Raw genomic sequence first — 26,382 nt, 5'->3', positions numbered from 1 at the left:
CTCCCCCCCATGTGAGGAACACCATCCTTGGTGTTCTTTCTATTTTAAGAAAATAATGCGGGGTAAGATTTCCTCATAAATTCCTCTTCTTCCCAGGTGGCCTCTTCGACGCCAATGTGCTTCCACTACACTTTAACCTAGGTGATGGCTCGTTTCCACAAGGTGGTCTCTCTCCAATTGAGAATACGAAGGGATTCTACCAAAAATTCTCCTTCCGGAAGGTTCAACCTGCACATATACAATTTTCCATCACAACTTTCCCAAAATAGTTAATCTAAAAGTTGTGTATTCTATTAACTTATTACCTGTATATTTTCCCAACTAATTGTATGCTAAGTGTTGTACACATATTGTTTTGGCAAGGAAACATGGAAAACATTGTGGAACCGGATATGGCTTGGTAACGCAAGCTTGTATGCTACAGGTCCAATCCGTTCTAATACTTGAAAAGGTCCATAGTAACAGGGCGCTAACTGAGCACAACCCCTACACTGTAAGGATCTTTTTCGGGGCTTTACCCTTAGGTATACATGATCCCCCAACTGGAATTATTTATATGTCCTTTTTTTTTATCTACATACATCTTCTGTCTATCTTGGGCTACTCTTAGATTCTGATGAACCTTCTTAATCGTCTCCTCCATTTCTGCTAGCATGTCAGGGCCTAAGGCTATATTATTGACTGGAGTAATCCAATCTATGGGCACCCCGCACCTTCTTCCATATAACACCTCAAAGCGACTCATGCCCTGTGATTCACAATTCCCATTATTATAAGAAAATTTCACTAAGCGGAGGTAATATTCCCACTTATGTGGTTGTTGCATCACAAACATTCGTAACATGTCCTCCAGATCTTGATTCACTCATTCGGTTTGACCATCCGTCTGAGGATGGTAGACGGTACTTAACTGAATCTGGGTAACCAACCTAGAAAAGAGTGTTTTCCAAAATGTGGATGTAAATTTTACATCCCTATCAGAAATTACCACTTTGGGTATTTCGCGCAGACAAAAAATTTCCTTCATAAATATGTATGCAATTTCCACGGTTTTGTAAGTTCATTTCACAGGTATAAAATGAGCGATTTTGCTTATCTTTTCCACCACCACTATAATTGAGTTGTGTTGCTTCTTAGTGCGAGGTAAGCTGGTAATGAAATCTAGAGAAATTGTCTCCCATTTCCACTCCGGAATGGGCAATGGTTGCAATAGCCCAATGGGATGCCAATGCTCCACCTTCACCATCTGTCACTCCAAACATTTAGATCGATACTTGGTGATATTTTCTTAATCCAAGCCATAAATAACCTTTTCTTATTGCAGAAAATAGCTTTTGGTACCCTGGGTGGGCAGTATACGGTTTACTATGAAATTCATCCAATATCAGTTGTTTGAAGAAATTTTGATTAGGAACATATAGTTGGTTTTGAAGGTGAGTATCTTATCTGAATTTATTTCATAATTTGATGTTTCCCCTTTCAATTGAGCTTCTCTTGCTTACTGCCAAAAGAAAGCATACTCTGGGTTATCAAGGGAGGTTTCCTTAATTATTTCAGGGATGTTTGATCACACCTGGCTGAATTGAACTTCATAAATAGAATGTAATTTTCTGCTTAATGCATTGGCCACTTGATTTTCTTTCCCTTAAATTGTTTCATTTCAGAATCGAATTCACTCAAAAATGTTTTGAAGATGGCCTGTCGAGTATTTAATCTATATTGGTTAAAGAAATTTGTAAGGCTATTGTGATATGTTAATAACATAAATTTCTTCCCCAATAGGTAGTTTCACCACATTTTAAGTGCATTCACCACTGCTGCCAATTCAAGATCATAAGCAGAATATCATTGCTCATATTGCTCCAATTTACATGATTCATAGGCAATAACTTTCCCTTCTTGTGTCAGCACTCCGCCAACACCTTCTTTACTTGCATCTGTACAAACTACGAAAGATTTTTCCAAATATGCTACCTTTAACATGGGTGCAGTGGTAAGTAGATGTTTTAATATTTCAAATCTTTGCTAACACTCAACTGTCGATCAGAAGGTGTGTCCCTTATTCTGTAATGAGGTCATTGGAAAAGCGATTTTCGAAAATCCTTCAATGAACTGACGGTAATAACTGGCCAAGCCCAAGAATGATCTAATATCAGCAACATTCCTTGGGGTGGTCCATTCCATAATAGTTTTAATCTTTTTCAGATCCACTGCTATTCCCTCTGCTGATATAACGTGACCCAAATACTGTATTTGGATTTTGAAAAAGTCACACTTGCTATATTTAGCATATAACTCATTTTCTCGTAGAGTTTGCAACACTATCCTCAAATGATTTTCATGCTCCTCCTGATTCTTGGAGTAAATTAAAATATCGTCAATAAAAATCAATACAAACTTATCAAGATATGGTTGGAAAATACCGTGCATCAGACTCATAAAAGTATCTTGGGTGTTTGTGAGGCCAAACGACAACACCATAAACTCATAATGACCATAACGAGTTTGGAAGGCAGTTTTAAAAATATCTTCCTCCTTTATCCTTATCTGGTAGTAGTTGGACCTTAGATCGATTTTTTAGAATACTCTAGGTCCTTGCACCTGATCAAACAAATCATCAATAAGTGGAAAAGGATATTTATTTTTTATGGTCAGTTTATTCAACTGAGGATAATTGATGCATAATCTCAAAGTTCCATCTTTGTTCCATATGAAAAGTATGGGGGCTCCCCAAGGAGACACATTGGGGCGGATATAAACTTTATCTAGAAGTTCCTGAAGCTACATTTTGAGTTTTGTTAACTTAAGTATGCTCATGCGATAAGGGACTTTGGATACACGGGTGGCACCAGGAACTAATTCAATGGTGAATTCAATATCATGTTTAGGAGGTAATTCAGGAATGGATTCATGAAATACATCAGCAAATTCCTGAATAACAGGGATATTTCCAAGGAAGTCATTTTACTTTTCTAGTTCATGTATCCTACCTAGACCACATAAATATGACAACCTTTCCTAATACATTTTCCTAGCTAACTAGCAGTAATAGGATGCAACTTAATATTTTTCTTGATTCCTTGTAATTCCTTTCTCTGCCCTGACTCAGTGATATAACTTACAGTTTTCTCCTTACAATCAAATAGGGAACAACGTCCTTCCCACCAATCCATCCCTATTAGAATATCGTATGAACCCAAAGGGAGTATATTAATGTCAGCATAATTGGTTGTCCTGAAGTTGTTATAGGACAACATTCTAATTTTGTAGTTACCCTTATTTTTGCCCTGGTGGCTAATTGAACTAACCAAGGTTTTTGAAACTTACTGCTCAACAGTAGACAACTCTCTACAACCTTAGGACTAACATAGCTTGGGCTAGCACCGGGATCAAACAAAACAGTAATAGGTTGATTAGCAATCATACCTTCACAGTAAATCATGGTGGGTTGGTATTCCGCTCGATGGTCGTCCAAAGCAGCATTAACTCTGGGCATCCTCCTTGCCACCTCCCCAACTGTGGAAGCTTGTTGCATATTTGAGAGTTGTTCCGTCATTGCTTTATGCAGACAATTTTTCTAGTAATGGGGTTCTCCGCATCCCCAACATTGCAAAGGTTGTTTTGGTTGCTGATCATTAAAATGTTTATTAACCCCTTCCGAATGTCTATTTTCAAAGTAGGCAACTTTGGACTAATTCCACTGAAGGTTTTTTGCTATATATTCCTACCATTAGTAATTTTTGTCTGTCTGTTTGGAGGTAGGTTCTTTCCCCTCCTACTCAATCCTCCTTTAAGTACCTCACTTTTTTGTTTCATTTGTTGGTAGCAGATGCGGGATTTTCACACTGCATCATCCATGGTTCTTGGGTAATCAAACTCAAGTTTATCCTTCATAAAATTGGGTAGGCTACTAATGAAACACTCAATCTTGACCTTTTCCTCTTGCATATATGGTACATATCGCAGTAAGGAGGTGAATTGTTTCACATATTCATCCATGGTTAAGGTTCCCAATATTAACTTGTGAAATTTCTTTGCCTTTTCATCATAATAACATTCAGTTAAATACTTATCCTTGAAATGCCTATGAAATTCCTTCCACGTGACTTGTTTTTCGATTTTCCTCACAACTTTGATTTCCTCCCACCAGATACGGTTGATGTTCATATTGAGACAACATTTGTCACAATGTGACGTTGGACCATGGTTGACAATGGCTGATTTTCATATTGACCATGATTGATTTTAAGATTGAGACAATCTTTGTGACAATGAGACATTTGACCATGTAGGCCCAAGGAGGACCATGGCTGACCATGGTTTAACATGGTTAACCATGGTTGATTGACACAATGTGACCATGGTTATTGACCATGAATGACCATTGCTGATTTTCATATTGAGAAAAGATTTGTCAAAATGTGATGTTAGGCCATGGTTGACAATGGTTGATGATGGTTGACCACCATTGACTATGGTTGAACATGATTGACTGTTATGCTCTTGACTTGTGAGAAATCCAGAATACCAAAAATACGAAGAAATATAGCCCAAAACATAAAATTATTACATGAAATGAGATAAACTACAAGATATTTTATTATTTAGAAACATATTACAATGTTCACTTGCCTCTTTGATGGGGAAACCTCCAACAGAGCAAAGCTAAATTATAATAAGGCTCGATCATATTTCCCTTAATAACTAAGAATATTTATAGCCTAATGACATCAAAAGTCCTAACTACTAGTGGTCCCTTGCATAACATCGGTTAACCACTTTATTTATTAACTACGACCTGTTTACAACTAATTGTGGTCTCTTTTCTATAATGCAGGTCAACCACTTACAATTATTTATGCAGGATTTATTGACTCTTTAAATAATTATGACTCTCAAGCCTCAGCCCCTTTGGCTTATTACATAAATAAAGGGGTTAGGGTTGGAATCTAACATGCCCTCCCCCATCAAAATCAACCTGGCTCTTAAGGTTGAAACTGTGGAAATTGTTGAAAAATAGTGGTTGGTTCCTAGGTCGCATCTTCTAGAGAGGCGTTTTTCCGCTTGATGAGGACTTCCTTGATCGTGCGGCCATAGAGATGTCTTTCGCAAGTATTAAGGACTTTTTCTGGTCAGAGCCAAAGTGATCCTTCCTCATCCAATTTAGGTAGACTTGTTTAAAACATGCAATTGTTCCCTGCCACTTTCTTGAGGCGTGATACATGGAAGACCAGGTGAATTTTTGAAGTAGGTGGAAGGCTAGATAGTAAGCGATTGCTCCTATGCAGTGAAGTATCCGATAAAGCCCGTAGAATTTTGGTGCTAGTTTCTCGCTGCCCTTTTCTTTGAGAGATGTTTGCATATATGGTTGGAGTTGCAGGAATACCTAATCCCCTTCTTGATATGAGTTCTTGGAACAATGTTGGTCAACATGTTGCTTCATTCTATTTTGATCTTGATGTAGATTATGTTTAATATGAGCGATCATGGAAGCACGATTCTGTAGGAGTTAATCAACTTCCTATACTTTAGAACATTCAGGGACATAAGAAACTGTTGAAGGTGGGAGTTCGCAATACACTTCCTCATATGGAGTCATCTTGGTGGCATCATGATAGTTAGTATTATACCACGATTCAGCTAAAGGTGGCCACTATACCCATTCATGTTTCTTGTCTGAAGTGAAGCACCTCAGATAGGTCTCCAAACATTTGTTGACCACTTCTGTTTGACCATCAATTTGGGGATGAGAGGAGATACTTAGTTGGAGTTGGGTGCCCTATAGCTTGGAAAGTTCCTGCCAAAATTTGTTGGTGAAAGTGGGATCTCAATCAGACACAAAGGAAGTCGGCATGCCATGTAGTTTGAAGATCTGGTCCAAGAAAAATTGAGCCACCAAAGTGGGGGTAAATGGGTGTTGTAGAGTGAAAAAATGAGCATATTTGGAAAGTCTATCAACAACCATCATGATGACCGATTTTCTTCTTAACTTTGGGAGACCAGTGATGAAATCCATGGAAACATCCATCCAAAAAGAAGCAGGGAGTAGCAATGGTTGTAAGGTTACAGTAAATTGACTGTTTCTTCATTGGAAAACATCACATTCAACTAAAAAAGTAATAATTTCATTCTTCATGCCAGTCCAAAAGAAAGAACGACGTGATTGAGCATAAGTCTTATGAAATCCTGAATGTCCTACAATCAGAGATGAGTGCAACTCATCCAAGATGGATGTTTTGAGTGTGGAGGTTGGGGATAACACTACTCGATCCTTGTAGAAAAGAATCCCATCCTTCCAAGTGTATTTTGTTGAGGAATTAGGATCTTCTCTTAAATTATTAATGAGTTTTTATAGGTAGGGGTGGGAGAATCATTCATTGCGGTCATCTTCAATCCAATATGGTATGGGTAGAGAGAGTGATAGAAGGGTACCCTCATCCTCAAATTGGCGCAATAAGGCATCAACCACTACATTGTCATGCCCATTCTTGTAAATTATCTCATAATCATATCTCAACATTTTGGCAACAAATTTCTTTTGATGTGGCGATGATAGACACTACTCTAGAAAATATTTTAGGCTATGATGGTCCGTGCAGATTTGGAAACATCACCCCAATAAGTATGGTCGCCAGGTGTCTACTGCATGTAATATGGCCATCATTTCTTTCTCATAAGTAGATTGACCTAGATGTTTGCCACTGAGTTTTGGATTGGTGAAATCCAATGGTATACCTTCCAACATTAATACAATTCCAATACCCATGCCTAAAGAATCACATTCAATCACAAAAGATTTGGTGAAGTCAAGTAAGGCCGATACGGGAGTGTATCACATGGCCTGTTTAAGAGCCCAAAAATCCTGCTGAGCTGCACTAGTCCAGAGAAATGTTTTTTTCTTGACCATATTAGTGATGGATCTAACATGCATCCATAATTATGGAAAAATTTGTGATAGTAGCTAGTGAGACTCAAGGATCCCCTCAAACTCTTAAATTTTTTTGGTTGGGGCCAACCTTGCATTACTTGAATAGTTTTTGGATCAACTCTCACTCCTTCACGACCACATTGTGTACCAAATAGTCTACTTCTTCCATGCCAAAGGAGCACTTGGATAATTTGTGATTTTGGAGTGTTGCAATATCTGGTATACATGATGAAGATGTTTGTCCCAAGTTATGTTGTAGATGATAATGTCATCGAAGAAAAGCAGGGAAAATTTTTGGAGATATGGACTTAGAAGGTGGTTCATGAGGCTTTGGAAAGTAGATGGAGCATTGCATAGAACAAAGGCCATGACCAAGAATTCACAACGGCCTTCAGGAGTTTGAAGTTTGTCTTGGGAATGTCTACTTCCTTCATGTGTATTTGGTGATAGCCCGAGTGGAGGTCTAGCTTGGCAAATAATTTAGCCCCATATAGTTCATCAAGCAGGTCATCAACAAATGGAATAGGAAATTTGTCCCTAATAGTGAGCTTGTAAGGGCCTGAAATTCTGGACACATGCACCATTCTCCATCTTTCTTTAGGATCATGACTATTGGAGATGAACAAGGGTTGATGTTGGATGAATAACATCAACTTCGAGGAGTTCCTTGATGATTTTTTTAATTTCATTCCTTTTGGAAAAAGGATATCGATATGGGCGAACATTAGGCCGCTGGGCACCTGGGACCAAAGAGATGCTATGATCATGTTCACCCCTAGACGGTGGAAGCTCTTTAGGTTTTTCAAAGAACCACTAGTGGAAATATAATACACGTTGCATCTCAGGATGAATATGAGGAGTAGTGAATTCAATAGCCTGGATGGAATTAAATTAGGTGACTACTCCATGATGGCCCTTTTTTTAAATCTTGTGCATTCAATGTGAGTTGATGATAGTAGGAGAACCTGCTTGGAGACCCCTTAATGTATGAATGTGGTCGCTCTGCTTAAAGCTCATATATAGCTCCTAGAAATGCATTCTGATAGGACCCAATGTGTGAAGCCATTCAACACCAACGGTAATGTTGCAACCACCCATTTCAATGGAAAAATGTGGGTCTCTAGGTGGTAGTCTCCCATATGAAGCTTTATATTTTCGCAACAGCCTTCACATTTCATGGTCCCCCCATCAACGATAAGGACTTGGAAATTATATATCGCCCATACAAAGCCATGAGAAACTTACGTGGCTCTCTTATGGATAAAGTTATGAGTGTTTCCACTATCAATCAATACCACTACTGGTTGATGTTTAATAAAGCCACGAATTTTGAGAGTCTGAGGCAAATAAATTCCAACCAAGGCATGTGGTGATATAACTAACTCATCTGGCATAGATGTGAGATCATTTAATGGGTCGGTTTTTATTTCACCCACTTCTTCCTCAAGCACCTCAAGGGATGAAGCTTCATCTTCTGAGCTGTTATCAATAACATCAATTTGAAAGAATTTCGGTTCCTTACATTTATGTCTGACGTAGTACTTTTAATTACAGTAGTAGCACAATATTTGTTTCCTTATTTCGATCATTTCTTCCCATGACACCTTTTCAACCTTAAGTGTTTGGGTGGGGCTCAGAGCCAAGGTGGGATGTGTCTAGGCGATGAGATTTGGAAAATTTTACTGGGCATTTAAGGCGACTTCCACATCTAAGGCCTTGAGCCGAGCATCCAACCAAGAAGATGGGTGGTGTAGCTAGACATGGGATTAGATGGCTTCCTTTAGGCCACTCATGGAACATTCCAAGTAAAAGTCATCTCCTAGGATGTCGGTTTTGATGGAAAATTTTTCCAAGGCTGCAATGTAGTCCTTATTGTACCTATTTCATGGATCTTAGTGAAACAACCCAAAGAATTAGATTCTCGGTCAAATTGATCACATATGGCTTTTGAGAACATGTTCCAAGTTTCTCTCCCTGGATAACATTTCTGGTGCCACTACCACCACTACCCTCTCTCTTGGTCCAAGTAAAGGACTCACACATTTAGTTTTGTTCCATCTTCATAGATATAGTTGAGGGAGAAATAATGTTCCATTTGTGCTACCCATACTGTAGGGTTAGAGCCATCAATTTTGTACATGTCCAACTTCGGTGTCTAGTGGATCAAGGAGTGGTGATTTCCATGGAAGTGAATGCGATGGCTAGATTCTCCTTCTATGTGTGCATAAAAACTAGGCTCCTCCAATCGATACATATTTATAAGGTCTGCTAGTTGTGAGATATGGGAGGAAATTTTCACCTCAAACTCCTCGAATTTTCTCTCAAGTTTGTCGACCTTCTCGACTGCCCTTTCCACAACCATAACTTGAGGTCAGGTACCTCACATACAATAAACCCAATCAATTTTTCAAGCTTACTTAAGAGTAGTATTCTTGGAAAGAGGGAAATTTCGAGAGTCTAGTGGACTCGGACCGCTGGAAAATTGGGGGCTTATAAGGGAATGGTACCACTATGACCAACTTGTCATCCTAAATATTATGGGCTAAGTCACTTGCAAATTACTCAGGATAGCCTCAGACTTTTTTTCTTTTAATTTGAAAAGATTTTTACTCCTAGTTGATCAATACTATAGTGGTCGAATTCTAGAAAGCTTGATACTACCAAATATCCTACGAAAATCAAGCCTAGATTGTAGTAACAGAAACTCCTAGGTCTTGGTACTATAGAATGTGTTGCAGAAATATGATATGGACTATGGCAACCAAAACACTCACTACACAAAGGTTATGATCCGTGTTGTCAAAACCCCAACTACTGAGTTTGATTTGTACGATGACAAAAAAACCCCAATTGCTAGATTTGATATGGATAGAGGCAATCGAACACCAACAACTGGATCTAAACTATAAGATAAGGTAGAGGGAGATCTTCAAATAGTGGAGGGAACTATGGTCACAAAGTAGTGTTAGGTTCTATAGATCGTGATATAGGCAAGGGCCCAACAATAGTACTTGGCCCAATCTCTCAGGGCGCTAGCAAAGGAGGATCGATTGTACCCTTAGCTATACTACCCGAATACCCTATTATACGTGAGAGTAATCTTCCAGAGTGTTGTTCTTAGTGTACTGTAGCAGCAAGATGACTGATGACTTATCTAAGGTTAGGTTTTAGGTTATCCTAAGAGGCTTCTAATATACCCAAGGTTACATGGAAGTACAGTCCGTGCGCAGTTCTATCTAATGCAGTACTACTCGAAGGGGTACCAACAGGGGTTACAAGGGAGTCTAACAAACATGACCACCTCTTGTAGTTCCTGTGTGCATGCCTCCCCAAATCTACAGGTTTGTGGGCTCAATGATAGATCCCGTGGTTTAAAGATGTCGGAATAGATCTCTAGCCTAAAAGAAAAATTGCGAAAATTGTATTGGTCCTAGAAAGTTCTTTGATACCACTTGTTATACTCTTGACCTGCGAGAAATATAGAATACCATAAATAGGAAGAAATATAACCCAAAACACAAAATTATCACATGAATGGGAGGCAAACTACGAGATATTTTATTATTGAGAAACAAATTACAATGTTCACTTGCCTCTTAAAAGGGGCAACCTGCGACAGAGAAGAACTAAATTACAATAAGACTCGATGATCTTTCCCTTACTAACCAAGACTATTTATAGATTAATGATATCTAAAACCCTAACTACTAGTGGTCCCTTGAATAACACGGGTTAACCACTTTATTTATTAACTATAGCCATGGTCCCTTTCTATAATGCGGGTCAACGAATTACAATTATTAATGTGGGATTTATGGACTCTTTAACTAACTATGACTCTGACCTGACCCCTTCAGCTTATTACATAAATAAAAGGGATAGGGTTGGACCGTAACATTGGCAATAGTTCACATAAGGTTGATGTTCATATTCAAACAACACTGTCACAATGTGACGTTGGACCATGGTTGACCATCACTGACCATGATTGACCATGGTTGGTTTTGATATTGACCATGATTGACTATGATAGACCATGGTTGACCATGATTGATTTTAAGATTAACACAATATTTATCGCAATGCAACGTTGGACCACGATTGACTATGATAGACCATGGTTGACCATGGTTGATTTTCATATTGAGGAAATCTTTGTCACAATGTGACGTTGGACCATGGATGACCATGATTATAAACCAAGGAGATTTATATTAAACCCTAGGATTAGTATTATAAACCTTATGAATAATATTATACCCTAAGAATATGCCCCATTAGACTAATACATCCAAGACATTGATAAACCCAAGGGTATACTAAATAATGATAATAAATATTTTCTAATAATAAAATAATTGATACAATATTTATAAATAAATATTAATAATTAATAATAGTAAAACTATGTGAATTAAAATTGTCTTTTTCCATGACATAGGAGGTTTTATAATATACTAAATTTTGATATTAAATTACATTAATTTTTATTATCTTATTATTATTAATTTTTTTTTTTTTTATGTTGTGGTTCATGGACACCCTGGTCATTGGGTGGCACTACGTCCACGGAAAAATCTGGGCTAATCAACCCCAAAGGGAATCTAGCCCCACGGCCCACTAGCAAGGTCTAACCCCAAGGGCTTCAAGGAGAATGGACCCTGTGACCTCCCGATGGCGAGGCACTGATTTTGACCAACTGAGCTAACCCTTGGGGCTTCTTATTATAATTATTTTAATGAAAAGATGAAATAAAAATTAAAGAACAAAATATTTTTTAAATGAAATAACTAAAATCTTAAAAAAATTAACTAAAGTAACAAATATTTTAAATAATAATAATGATAATATTCCATAAATCCTAGGAAAAATATAATATTTCATAAATTCTAAGCCATAACAATGATAGAGTGTAAAAAATAAAAATAATGACAAATGTAAATAAAAATAATAGATAAGTTAAAATCTCCATAAACATTTTAAGGATACTAACTTTAAATACCAACTTTTAAGCGAGGAAGAAAACATTATAAAAAGTGATTTAACAACTCTATAATACTAACCACTTTTCGATTTTAAAAAACATTCCATTTAATAAGAATAACCTATACCAACTTTCAAGTGAGGAAGAAAACATTAAAAAAAATTGTTTAACAACTCTACAACACTAACCACTTCCCAATTTAAAAAAAAAAATACATTCAATACAAAGAATAACGTCAATGGATCACGCAAGGGTCAAGGTATTGTCTTATGATATGCAGTGAGTTATGTGGATTTTTTGGTAACTATTGATGGTGCTTGACCCACCAACATGTCATGGGATATCCTGGGTAAGAAGTCCCAAATAGACATCGGACTGTTTGGAGTAGGAGTCTCAACAGTGGGTAGTACAGTATCGCCTTGACTGCGGTTGTGCGTAGAGGTAAGTAAGATGTCCTTTTTGGAAGCAAGGGTGTGACCTTGCAGCAAGTCAAGGAGGGTGCATGAAAGGCTATAACACATAGAAGGGGGGAAGAGTGCGCCCCTTAGAAGCCTGTGATAGCACGCAGCTTGAAAGGGAACACACAAGCTGAAAGACATCACAAGATGGAAAGCAGGATAGCCAATGATCCAAGGTGATGAGTTATACCAACAACATGTTTTGACAAGATTCATAAAAACACATATAGAATAGTCCATACATACATGCGTATATTACAACTACATACATCATTAAAGTAACCACGATATTCAAACTACAATAACAATATATGCTTGAAATGTATTGGCTTTGTTATATTAAAAGAGTGAAATATCCAATCATACATACAACCATGACAACCACTAGCCTTGATAGCGAAACATTACAGTCACTCCCACCTACTCCTGCAAAGAGATGTACTAGATTTGCACTGTGGAGAAGTCAATGCTCATTACAATACACTCCAAGCTTTCTCTAAGTTATACCTATCAGAATCTTGTCTCCCAAAAGACTGTATAATGAGTTATGAGGTTCTATAAATGGCAAAGGGTGGGGTGACCCTTGACATTCCCCTTTGTGACTCTTCAACTACCCTCATGACTCTTCAACTTACACATGACTGCTACATTCTACTATTGACACTTGGTCTTTCACTTTACAACATGTTTACAATACAATTTGCACATGTAACCATGTGAGACAAAAATGGGCTTGAGTAAGACATGCAAGACATCACTGATCTAGATTTAAATAGGAACGCAATAAATTACAAAGATTACCATAAACACAAATATGCAATGGAAATAATACTTCATTTCATTAATGTAAAATACTGAAATATGCTTACACACAGAAATGGAAATACACCAACTAGGGAGATGGTAGCTTATCTCTGAGAAGAGATGTGGTGGCTACATGCCTCTAAACTAAACTACAATGAGGCTCAAGGGAATTTTTATTATTGAACAATAAGAGCAAACCCTAAACAACCAAAACCCTAACCAGAGGAGATGTAACACCAAGAGTTTATGGGCCCCGTTGGGGTGAGTTGGACAGCCCACTTCCCATGGTCGTGACTTGGTCATATTATCTATGTTTGATGTGCATGATAGCTCTTTGGAAAGATCTCTCCGAGGCACTACGATGGAAAAGGTGATCTTACCCAAAAAATCGTTGTCGGTAGATTTCCAAAAAACATCGTTTAGGGCCTCAAAACGGCTTCAGAAGTTTAGGACCCGAAGAACTGCTAAAAATAGTAAATTGTGCTACAATTAAGGAAACTGACAAACTGAAAGAAGAAATGGTGGGGGTCCAAGTGGAATTGCCGGGTGGCCACCAATATCCACTTGGATCATTCTTCCCCCCTTAGGAAGCAATGGTCCCCATTGCGTTGATTTCCTCCATGAGATGACGAAACTTAGGTTGAACTTGGTCCCTCATGAGCCGCATGCCCTAGTGAAGGAGTTGGCCTGCTTTGACAAATCGATATAGTTGGATATTCTGCTGGCGAGTGTGCTTGATCTGTGTGTCCATGATTCGATCAGTTGTAGCTTGTTCCATGAAATCTGGATTTAACTTTGTGGGTGTGAGTTGTTTTGCAATGTTGGATGTGTATAGTAATGGTGGAAAGTATGGCCGAAGGTGGTCCACATTGAACACTGGGTGCAATCCAAGGAATGGCGAGATGCTGAGCTCAAATGCATTATCTCCCACAACCTTGGTAATGGTGTAAGGACCATATCAGAGTGGTCTGAGTTTCCGATAGGCTCTAGTAAGGAGTTCTTTTTGTAAATGCAACAAGAATTTATCACCCACCTGAAACTTGTGTGGCACCAGATTTTGATCATCTTGCTGCTTGTACTTGGCATTTGATTTCTCCATACTGTCATGGACCTACTGGCAAATATGTTGGATGTGCTCAATGAAGCTATTTGCCTTATCTATTTCAGACTGGACATGAGATGAATCTGCGTGTGTAACTGCAAATTGAATGGCCACATCAATGGGACATAGTGGCTGGAATCCCAAGCCCACCTAAAAAGTGTTGTGGCCAGTCGAGCTGTGGAGAACTTGGTTGTAGCTATGTTGAACATATAGGAGGCTCTCGTCCCATGTGCGTAGATGCTTTGAGTTGTACATGTGCATAATGTGTACGATCATCCTATTGACAACCTCTGTCTGGCCATCAGTTTGAGGATAGAAGGTTGTGGACTTAGTGAGTTTGGTGTCTAGCATTGACCAGAGACTAGACCAAAATGTATTAAGGAACTTGCTGTCCCGATTTGGGATGATAAACTGTGGGATCCCAAAGTGTACCCACACTCGTTCAAAGAAGAGTTTAGCAGTGGCTTCGGCAGTGATATTCTTCTTGCAAGTTGCCATAATGGCCATCTTCGAGAACCTGTCGACGACCTCAAAAACACAGTCATTTCCATGGTTAGTGGAAGGAAGGCCTAAAATGTAATCCATGGAGATGGATTCCCAAGGTTGACTAGGGGTAGGTAGTGGGGTATAGAGGCCTTGCTTCTTGATATTCGGTTTGGCAATGGTGCAGGAAGTACATGATCTGATGTGCTTCCCAACATCTTGTCAAAGATTCGGCCAATAGAAATACTTCCGCAGTACTGCCACTATTTTCTTGACCCCAAAATTCCTAGTGGCTCGATTGTAGTGTGCTTCCAAAATCATCTTGGCACGCTCGCTTGAAGGAACACAAAGGTGACCCGGGTGGCATAATAGGGCATTTGGAGGTGAAAATCTGGAACATGCTAACCCTCCAAGAGTGTCTGGTATGTGTGGCCGAATTTTGGGTCGCTTTTGTAGAAAAGTGGCCAATCAGAAGTCTCGTGCCCACAAGAGTTGAGCATGATGGTTAACGCCATGATCAGTGGTCGACTGGGAAATCTGGAACATTATTGGTGCTGCCCTTCTTATACTTGATATTCAAATGGAATTGTTGCAGGTATGTGGACCACCTCTGATGACGATCATTCTGCAATTTCCCTTGGGTCTGTATGAACTACAGGGGTCGATGGTTTGTGTGGATGATCGTTTCTTCCCCAAAATGTAATGCTTCCATTGTTGGCAAGCCTGCATAATGTAATACATCTCTTTGTCATAAGTGGGATACTTCCGGACTGTGTCTGAAAGTGTCTCATTGTGATATGCCACTAGATGCCCGTGTTGAGTAAGGATTGCCCCAATAGCATAGTTAGAGGCATTGGTCTCGACGTCAAATGGTTGTTGCAAGTCTGGTAATGTGAGCACTGGTGCCGAGCGGAGGTAATCTTTCAACTCTATGAATGAATTCTGTTGAGATTCAGACCAAAAGAATTTTTCTTTCTCTCCTCCCTTGGTGACTTGACTCAAGGGCCAAGTGAAATGAGAAAATCCCAACACGAACCTATGGTAGAAGTTGGTAAGACCTAGAAAGTTGCGGAGCTCTGTCAAAGTGGTTAGAGATGGCCAATCCCAAATGACTTGGATCTTCGCTAGATCCACATGCACCCCCTGTTCATCAATAATGTATCCCAGATACTGAACTTGGGTCATGCCAAAAGTGCACTACTCCAAATTGGCACATAAATTGTGTTGCCGCAGTGTTTGGAGAACCTGTTAGATGTGGTGGAGGTGCTCTTCCCAAGTCTAGCTGAGGATCAGGATGTCATCCAAGTATACCACTACAAATGAGTTGGTGAATGGCTGCAAGATGTCATCCATTATCCTCGTGAAGGTTGTAGGAGCATTCGTCAATCCGAAATGCATAACCAACCATTCAAAAAGGCCCTCCTTGGCTTTGAAGGCAGTATTCCACACATCGGAGGGTTCGATTGGTGCCTAGTGACATCCTAACTTCAAATCAATCTTGCTGAAATATTTTCCCCCTTCAGTTGGTCCAGGAGGTCATCAATCCATGGGATCAGGTACCTATTATGGAAAGTGATCTTGTTCAGCGCCCGATAGTCAATACAGAGTCTCCAAGTCCCATCCTTCTTCTGTACCAACATGATCGGGCTCCCACAGGGTGATGAACTCGGATGGATGTGACTTTTCTGCAACAGCTCCTGAATCTGCGTCATGATTTCATCATTCTCCAGAATGGAGCACTAATAGATTGGTCCATTGGGCAGTGGTGCACCTAGGTTCAGATCGATGGAGTGCTTGACCTGACAATGCATAGGAACCCCTGCGGGGGAGATGAAGATGTCCTCATACTCCTCCACAACCTTGTCCATCTGTAGTTGTCATGCGGAGGGGCCCTGTCTGGAGGTCATGGCCACCATCTTCTTCTTTCCTTGAGGGCGTATCATCAGGAAAACAAATTTTCCATTTTTGGAAATGAGCTTACTGCATTGTTTTACAGTAACCAAAGAGATGAAGATAGGCATTGTTACCTCTGGTATCTTGTACAACCTATTTCCCAAAGTAACAATAATAGCACGGGGCCTTGATTCATACAAAGCATGTCGCTTCCACAAGTATGGTTGTCCTAATAATACATCACAAACTTCATGGCAAGCAATGTCACACAATACCTCATCCGTGAAGGGCTTGATGTTGTATGGAAGGTGACACTGCTGGCTCACACGAAGATCCTGTGAAGCCACCCAATGGCGTATGGTTGTGGATTTGATGTGGTCAGTAAGCCCAGCTGCTTCATGACCTCTACCGAAATGAGGTCCTTTTGGCTCCCACTGTCAACAATGAACTGTAGCGAGGAGCCCTTTACCCACATCTGCAAGTGGAAGAGATGCTCCTCCTCCTCTAGATCTTTGGGTTCCTCCTTCTCGATATTTGTGGTGGCAACAGTGGTGTTGGGATCCGCATCGATAATCTGCTTCCCTTTGTCATTCCCCTTGTTGGGTTCTGACTTAGAGTTAGAACATGCATCTAATTCTGAAACCTTTAGCTCGGCCACTAGTGACTGCTTGGCCTGACACTCACTTGTGTTGTGAGTGGAGCTGTTATGGAACTCACACCACTTTCCCATGTCCTTTTTCGGCTTCATAGCACTGTTCTTTGCTTGTAGCTTTGGCAGGTTGCCTTGGGCCACCCCTCCTTGCCTTTGTCCTTTGTTCTGCGATTTGGGGGCACCTTTCCCTTGTTTCGGATTCGTAGATCCAAAGTCTCACTTCTTCTGTTTAAACTTTTGCTCGACCTTGACGACATATTGGTATGTCGTGCTGAGCGAGGAGATGTTTAGGAATTCTATTTCTTCCTGGTTGTGCTTGTGCAAGTAGCCATGGTATTTTAGTACCAAATGCTGCTCTGAATCCTTGATACCCAACTTTGTGCGAAGGGTATGGAAAATATTGGTAAACTGCAGCACGTCTTGGTCCATTCCATGCCGTAGCGTGGTCCACTTTATGTATTGATCCTCATAGCTTCCGATAGGGTAGTACTTCTCCTTGATGGCATCTCGGAATGAATTCAAAGTGGGTGTAGCTAGAAATAGTGAGCCTGTACTTTCATCCTTATGCTCGCAGTAGGTTTCCCACCAGTCCTTGACGTGGGGGGCTACTTTGAGAAGGGCGAAAATAATCTTTTCCCGACTGGAAAAATCATGAACAGAAAAATAACCCTCTAGCAGATTTAACCATTTATCGATGACATCTGCGTCTATCTAACCCTCAAATATGGGGATTTCAAAATTAACTTGTACCGTAAATGGTGTGGCATTTCCAGAGTAGATTTTGGGAGTCGATGCATCGCCCCTGGGTAGTCGCTGAAGGATCTGGGAAAATCTGTCCATCATCATGTTCCATTGTCACTTGAGGGCTTCTTCGAGCAAGATTTTGATAGGATCTCCTGCCCCCTCATCTTTCTTTTCATCCGCCATGGGAGGCCATCGGGATTTGCGAGCCTGATCTTGCAAAGTTTCAACCAGTTCAAGCCCTAACTCCTTATATCCCAACCTTGTTGGGGACATGCAAAGAAAAATAGAGAAAAAAAGAAGCAGACTACTCTGATACCACTGATCCAGATTTAAACAGGAACACAAAAAATTAAAGAGATAACCATAAACACAGAGATGCAGTGGAAATAATACTTCATTTCATTAATGTAAAATACTAAAATATGCTTACAAACATAAATGGAAATACACCAGCTAGGGCGATGGTAGCTTGTCTATGAGAAGAGATGTGGCATCTACATGCCTCTGAACTAAACCAAAATGAGGCTCAAGGGCCTTTTTATTATTGAAAAATAAGAGAAAACCCTAAACAACCAAAACCCTAACCCGAGGAGATGTAACACCAATAGTTATGGGCCCCATTGGGGTGAGTTGGACAACCAACTTCCCGAGGTCATGACTTGGTCATATTATCTCCATTTGGAGCACATGATAGCCCGTTGGAAAGATATCTTCGAGGACTAAGTCGAAAAAGATGATTTTAGACATAAAATTGTTGGCGGTAGATTTCCAAAAAAATGTCGTTTAGGGCCTCAAAACGACTCCAAAAGTTTAGGACCCAAAAATTGCTAAAAATAGTAAATTGTGCTACAATTAAGGAAACTAACAAACTGAAAGAAGCAATGGTGGGGGTCCAAGTGGAATTGACGGGTGGCCACCAATATGCACCTGGATCAATCACTAACACTCAAACAACTGTGGGAAGACTAACTCTTCGACATCCTCTCAATGATCAATGATGGCGAACTGATGCGAAGCTTGGTAGTTTGTTATGGTGTCCCCGTACTCTGTGGTGACATCCTTCTAAAAGTGAACCCTTGCCTCTATTGCATCTAGGCACATTGATTTGGCACTTATGTCCAACTCGTTAGATAGCATGTGCATCATGGTCTTAAGTACAACCAGTCCAACACGATACTGATGCATAATGTCTGCACTGATCTGCAAGTCTACGTTGGTGGCTATCTGTATCAACTGATCGAAGTACATGTCTAGCTCCAGTTGAGCATGGTTCTTTTCCTTCACCTCGATGAGTGTGCCAATGGATGGGATCGCATGCATGTGCACAATGACATCGATGCTCCTGAATACTCATGCATGTGAAGCCTGTAAGTTAGTGATGAGTTGTGGGAGTTCCTCATAGTTCTCAATCTAACTCTAGATGTGTGCCTTCAACTCCACTGCTTTTGGCTTCATCATCTTTGGAAAGTGAAACGAGGCTCCCTTGTACCTCATTTTCCATATCCGCATGTGATCAACAACAATGTGTAAGTCTGAAAAGATGTGCGCTCTCTTAACATAGCACTACTCCCAACTATTAAGATGGACAACTGACTTATGCACGATGATAAACCTGAATTACAACTTCCGCATGACTGTGATGAGAGATGATACTTCATCAAGTATCACTTTCTCGACTCTACACTGGAGGATGCTATAGCTTGCTCTTCTCCCTACTTGGCTACTTGTAGCTCCTTAGCCATGCATTCATTCTCAGCTATCAAGAATCTAACACTTGAGCTGGTGGCTTCGACATATGCCTTGGTAGCATCGACCAATGCAGCTGGATGTCTTTGCACATACCACACAATCACTCGTTCTTTAAACTGCATAGGATATACATGGACATCTATAGTGGGCACTCTGTGTGACTACAGAACTTTGTGTTGTGACTCGTCGAAAGATATGTTGTTCACATCTGCTTCCCGATTGTCCTCAATGGTTTCACTGTCTCCTTGATCATTTGGGACTTGATCTGCTCCAGGATCTAGTGAAGCCAGTGGAGTGACCTCTTGGTTCTTAGGCATGAGTTCAATTTCCTAATCTAGCTCAGGTTGAACCACATCCGTGTCCATCTGTTCCAACATATGTTCAATCTCTAGAGAAAAGTCTTACTATTGTGACTGCTCACCCTGTTTTGTATATGACATATATTCAAATGAATCCATAACCTATATGGTCACAGTTTCATCAATATGTCCATGTTGCAACTCCTACTGTTCCTGTTCCTTCTCTCTTCTGCGCAACTCTTGTTCTTCCATTAATTGTTGCTTCAACTCCTGCAACTCCCTTTCTGCCTCCTCCAGTTTCTATTTCTCCCTCTGCCTTTCTGCAATCCTTCTGTTGTGTTGTTGCCTGTTTGCTTGAATCTCTAAAGTTGCTTTTAAGTCAAGTGGATCTTCTTTGAACTTGCAACTTTGCTCCTCCTCTGTGTTGTCGACAACCTTCCTCTTACCTTTGTTAAGTGAAGGTCTGCTACACTCTGCTGTTGTTGATGGTGCTTCCCTCTGCGATTTTTCTGCTTTCCACAATGCTAACCACTCTACAACAATTATGACTAGTTCATTGATCCTTGAGAAGTTATAGAAGTATCTCCATGGGTCTTCCTTAGGCCAATGACACGTCCCGTGGATCCAAGGATGATATAATTTGACACAGTGGTCTTGTACTAAGCGATGCAGGTCATATGTATTGAAAGTTCTAAAGCAAAGGTGAATCTCTTGAATTCCTTCATCTCAGCCTCAAATGCTTGAGATTCTGGATCTCATACAACCTAATCCACAAAGGAAGAGCGGGCCAAGGTGCCTTCATCTTCCTATGTAGTCATGACGACGACCCTGTCAAGATGTGGTATGCAACTTATTGCATGACCATCTTATCCATGGCAGACTTCGGTAAAACATGCAGATCCTTCTCTCCATTGTACATCCAGATGAAGGTGCCAAGGAGTGAGGCATACCAATCTATTATGTTAACCAATGCCTCCATCACTGGCTATGACATGAAAGGTAGATCTTGCTCAAAGATCATCTTGTACACTAGGGTGACGAAGTGGTTTGATAGTTGTATTATAACTATATGGAAGCTGCACTTAGAGAACAACCTACAATAATTGCGGATGGATGGTTTCTGAAGGTGTCCATGCCCAACCCAAACTTGGGAACTCCTAACGGGAATCGATTGCATCAAGTATGTAAGCAAACATGAAAAGGTTTGCTTGCTGACCCTTGGGCAGATGTCGAGCTTTTGTTACTTATACCTTGAGCTTGAGAGCCAACATGTCAGACCAATTGAAAGGTCTTCCTTCATTCACCAACAGATCCAACATAATCACCCAACTCTACGGGAAGGTTTTGGTACTCTCGTGTCCATATAAGTGACATGCGAAGATGACCAAGAGCTGATAAGCCTTCCGCAGTATCATTGTATTGTACACTTGGTTGGGTGTTGTCCTAAACTTTGATGGCTTTTTCACCCAACTCTTTAAGATGTCTCTTGAGTTTTCACTATTGTTGGGTCTGGTGAACGGCGCATCCATTGTGACCACCAATTGTGGCAAGTGATACATGTTCTGAAATCGTGTGCCATAAAGGTAGCAAGTTTTTTTCCACTAGCACTACTCAACACCATTATCTCTAGATCAGTATGCGAGACAATCTAGTGGATCATGTCCGCACATGAAAATGCGAGATATCTGCATGTAATCTAGTATAAGCCAAATTTTTGTATGTTGACATAGACTCTGAGGTCCTACAAATTATCCTCAAAGGTGCCTGAAAAGATGTCATTGATGTCTTGCCATTTCATCTTGGTCTTCTTGTCTATGAACAACTTAGTGTCTTCATAGATGGGCAAGCTCATAGACATTTGCTTGACCATATCTCAAGTTGCGCTCTCATTGGTGTCCTTTTACCCTACTCTCTTGAAGCCATTGTACCCGTACTGTTGAGAGATTGATGAACACATGTGATACCTAGAGACTATGCAACACTCATGGGAAGAAAAATGTCAGTTGAAAACTAAAAGCAACTTGAGGAATGACATGCAACACACCTGGGTGACTGACTGGGAAATTTGCACAGTTTTCACTAGGAGGCTGGGAGACTGACTACCAAAACCACGCAGAGCACAGTCTAGACTGTCAGTGAGTTGACTGACTGCTGGAAATGCACAGATCATAGTATAGCTTGGCCTGCTGAGGACTAAAACTGTGCAATGCGCAGTTTCAGTCAGCATGACTCCAACGCGAAAAAATTGCATTGCACAATTTCGGGGGCCAACTGAGGTACTGCCTCTTAGGATTTTGGAAAGAAAGCCTGGGAGGCCAGTGTTAGGAAAGCTCTATGCAATTTCTCGGAGCAAGGCACGGCCTTCCATCCTAGAAATGCACAGTGCAAGCCGGGTAATGTAAGACCCGGGCCAAGGAAGCTCAGACCCGCCGATGGGCAACTGAAAATATTAATGACTGAATGCATGTGTGAAGCTCAGTGCAACATGAGTGAATGAAAATGCATGCAATCAATGTGTGCATGATTTAGTAAAGGGGAAAAAAACTAAGTGTGTGAAGTGAGTCGCTACAACGACAACCGATAGTGTAGAAACAATGTCATGCACGTGACAAAAAGAGGATGTAGTGGAAAGCTTGAAACAATTCTTCTACAAGCTAACATGCATTAAAATGACAACAAGTTTGCAATAACCAAGCAAGAAACACTGACACAAACTGAAATACAAAAAGCGATAGAAAAGCAACAAAAGGCATGAAAAGCGGGCTTACCCTGAAAATGTTGAGCTGAGTGTGCCGAATTCTCCTAGATACAATGGGCGATGTCAAAGCTCCAAGATTGAAGTGAACAATGAGCTCTGAAGCATTGAATAAATAGTTTTGACAAGATTGAGGTTTATGACTCACATGCCACAATTCTATGAAAAAGGGACACTTGGTTGGAGGTTTCTAAAATGGCTTTTGCCTGTAACCTCCAACCGCTAAAAATGGATCCCTAAAATCTAGGGATGGTTTTTTCTTTTTTCTTTTTTGCTTTTTCAGTATAAAGCTGCACACGCATGCAAAGCGAGATTGCTTAGTCTTGGAGGGAACCGGTCAACTTGGGAGCACATGCAATGGACTACCAGTGCTAGAGTGACTTCTACATAGTTTTTGGGCTGAGTGGCTTTGGTTTCCCCTCAAGCTTTGCGCAATTTCTGGATTGTAGCCAAGGTTGCCAACCAGAACTGTGAAAATTCTTAGAGCAAGCCCAATGATGGGCTGCTCTGCGCAATTTTGAAAGGGAAGGAAGTTTACTTGCTCTAAGCATTTTTGGAGAGTAGCAGGCTACCTTGATGCTCTATACAATTCTGGAGAGAAAGGTTGGTTTCCCTCTAGTTTTTTGCAATTCTGTAAGTGAGCACAATAGCCAGTTGAAGACCAAGTCTTGGGGTGTCAACTTGTGGGTGAAAGGCAAACAAGTTAGCAAACACAAGTTGATAAGCCAAGAAGCACAACTGAAAGCATATGTACCTGGCCAGTGCAAGACATGCTGCTAAGGATGGTTGGTGGGGAGGCTCCAAAACGAAGCTAAGGCAAATTTTGGAGGATGGTTGTAGCCGCTACTACAATAACATAGGTTTTTAAGATATTAAAAAAAAAGAGGTGTAATATTTAGTTTAGGTGTAGTTTAATTGATAAAGGAAATAGTTTTTTTAGGTCAAAATATAGTAATATAATTTCTAGTGAGACTATATTTTTTTTTGTTATTTAAAATACATTTTTAAATATATCAATAGATTGAATATTCTAAAAATTAGTTAAGACACTAAAAATGACCATTTCATCCATTAATTAGACAACATATTTAATTTATATAAAAATAATTATAATATTTATAATAATTTTTTTAAATAATAAGAAAATTTGTTATAATTTATTTGTTGTTTAGCAATGAAGATAGTCATTCTTAAATATTATTTATAAATAAAATTGAAGATATATTATTGATTGTTATTTTTAAATGTAAAATGAAAAATTATGTCATTACAAATTTTTATTTAAAAATACATTTTAATTCTTAATTAATTTTTTAAAATTATATTTAAAAAATATATTATAATAATATTAAAAAATACTAATGACAATAAACTAGTACATTATAACAATTTTTTTAATCTGAAGGATGATATTCTTGGTAAACGGGTCGGTTACAGAACTCTGACTTACTGCAAAGCTGCATTACAAAGTCTTATTTCTAAAAAGGTATTTCCACTAAATCAAATATTTACCATAAATAAATTCATTACAACACCTTTTTTTAAAGATGATATTCCAGGTAAATGAGTGGTTTATAACCCTTTTCCTTATTTTGAAAATGACATTCGTGGTAAACTATATAAATTACATTTTTTAATAAATTAATTAAATTTAACGTTATAATATTCACAAAACCAAAATACCTAATTGTTTTTGCATATAAATTTCAGAACTTCTTTAATTAACTTGCCCAACTCGTTTTAGAATAAAACGTTATATGGCGTGAAACAAAAGATGTACTCACAGAAGCTGAGTTTGAGGGAGTTGAAATGGATGGCCAGTGGATAAAAACTTCCTAGTGTTGGAGAAATAAATCTCATCCATCTATTCCCATATTAAACTAAAATATTCCTTCACCCTAAAATGTAAACCCTACACCTACTTTTTTTTAACCTAAACCTACTTAAAAATCTAAAAAACATGTTCCTAAAAATCTAGAAAAACATGTTTCTAAATAGATACAGATTATTTTTTTATATTAATTTTAAATTTATTGGTTTATATCAAACTTACTATTAGAATTCATCTTTATTGACTATTATTAATTTAATATATATATATAATCTAAAATTAAGGGTTCAAAAGATAACTATTATATATTATAACCATTAATAAAAATTAAAATACTATTTTTTTAATAGGTATTCCAATTGAATTATCTAATACCTCACGCCAGTGTGTACGGTGTGCATTATCACTTCACCACAGCGTGCATGACATGTATTAACACTTCACTTTGGTGCGTATATGCTAATAGTTCAATTTTATGTTTATTAGTTAAATTTGATGGATATTTTTTATTATTATCTTTAAATTGTTAAATTTTAATAATTTTGAAATTTGTAGGTTATTATTAATATTGGGTTAGTGTTTAAAATAGTAAATATAACCAATGAATTATATGAATAGAATAACGTGATATATCTATATATATTGTCGAAAAGTGATATCACGAACATGTTTATAGCTATGTTATTTTAGATATAACCAATTTCAAACAGGATTGGAGATCATAAAAGAGTCTAGTCATATGGTGAGCCTCTGAGATAACCTTAAATTGCATGGTTCTAAGTGTACATAAATTGAGCTTACAATATGAAACTTAGAGATAAGCCCAAATTTGGCAAGTGGTTACTTGGGGGTGGTGGAAACACTGGTCTTTATCTTAACTCGCATCATGCCTATGTTCACTTGGGGTGGTGGGAAACGCTAGTCTCTATCTTAACTCACATCATGCCTATGTTAAAGTTTAAAGGTGTAGCATGCTTATTTATGTGCAATTTATAGGAAAAAAAGTATTTTAGTTGTTTAACAGAAACAAGGGCAACTGCGTAGCGGTAGTCCCTGCCATATTGCCAATAAACACTAAACAATTATAAAATGAGTATTTAGGAGTTTGGACCAATTTTGTGCTTAGTTTCACACAATGTCAATTAAGTTTTTATGAAATTGCAGTCACCGGAATTGCTTGACAAAACTTCAAGACAACCAACAACACTGCCCGAGCCATACATAGTGTAAAAGCGTGCAAAAGCTGGAGGAAATCCATCAGGCGCAGAGTAAAAATGCTAAAAACATATGCAGAAGGAAATGCCGAAGGAAATGCCTCTCGTGTAGTGTAAAAATGTTGAGGTAAATAGCATGTTTTAGTATTTTCATAATAAATTTTAATAATAGAACTTCAATGATGATATAATAGAAATATTAAATAAATAAAAAGATACACACAACAAAAAAATTAAGAAATATAATTTAAAAAACAACCAATTCATGGAATAGAATAGAACACCCGTGGTGGCCATTGGGAGATCCAACTACCATGGATGCGCTATTGCATAACCGTTTGGATAGTCTCCAAGAGAGCCACGAGCCATCCATACTCATCTTGCTTGTAAAATTGACATATAGTTTAGAATATTGCCTATGGAATTCAAGGATTTTATCCTTCCCTTTTCTAGCATTTACTGCTTTCTTTTGAGTTTCTTAGAGTG

This window comes from Pinus tabuliformis, chromosome 7 (assembly GCF_031772625.1).
Source record: "Pinus tabuliformis cultivar Carrire ecotype Pingquan chromosome 7, CPIR1, whole genome shotgun sequence".
NCBI classification, from domain to species: domain Eukaryota; kingdom Viridiplantae; phylum Streptophyta; class Pinopsida; order Pinales; family Pinaceae; genus Pinus; species Pinus tabuliformis.
The sequence above is the reverse complement of the archived record's forward strand: the minus strand, read 5'-3'. Positions refer to the sequence as shown.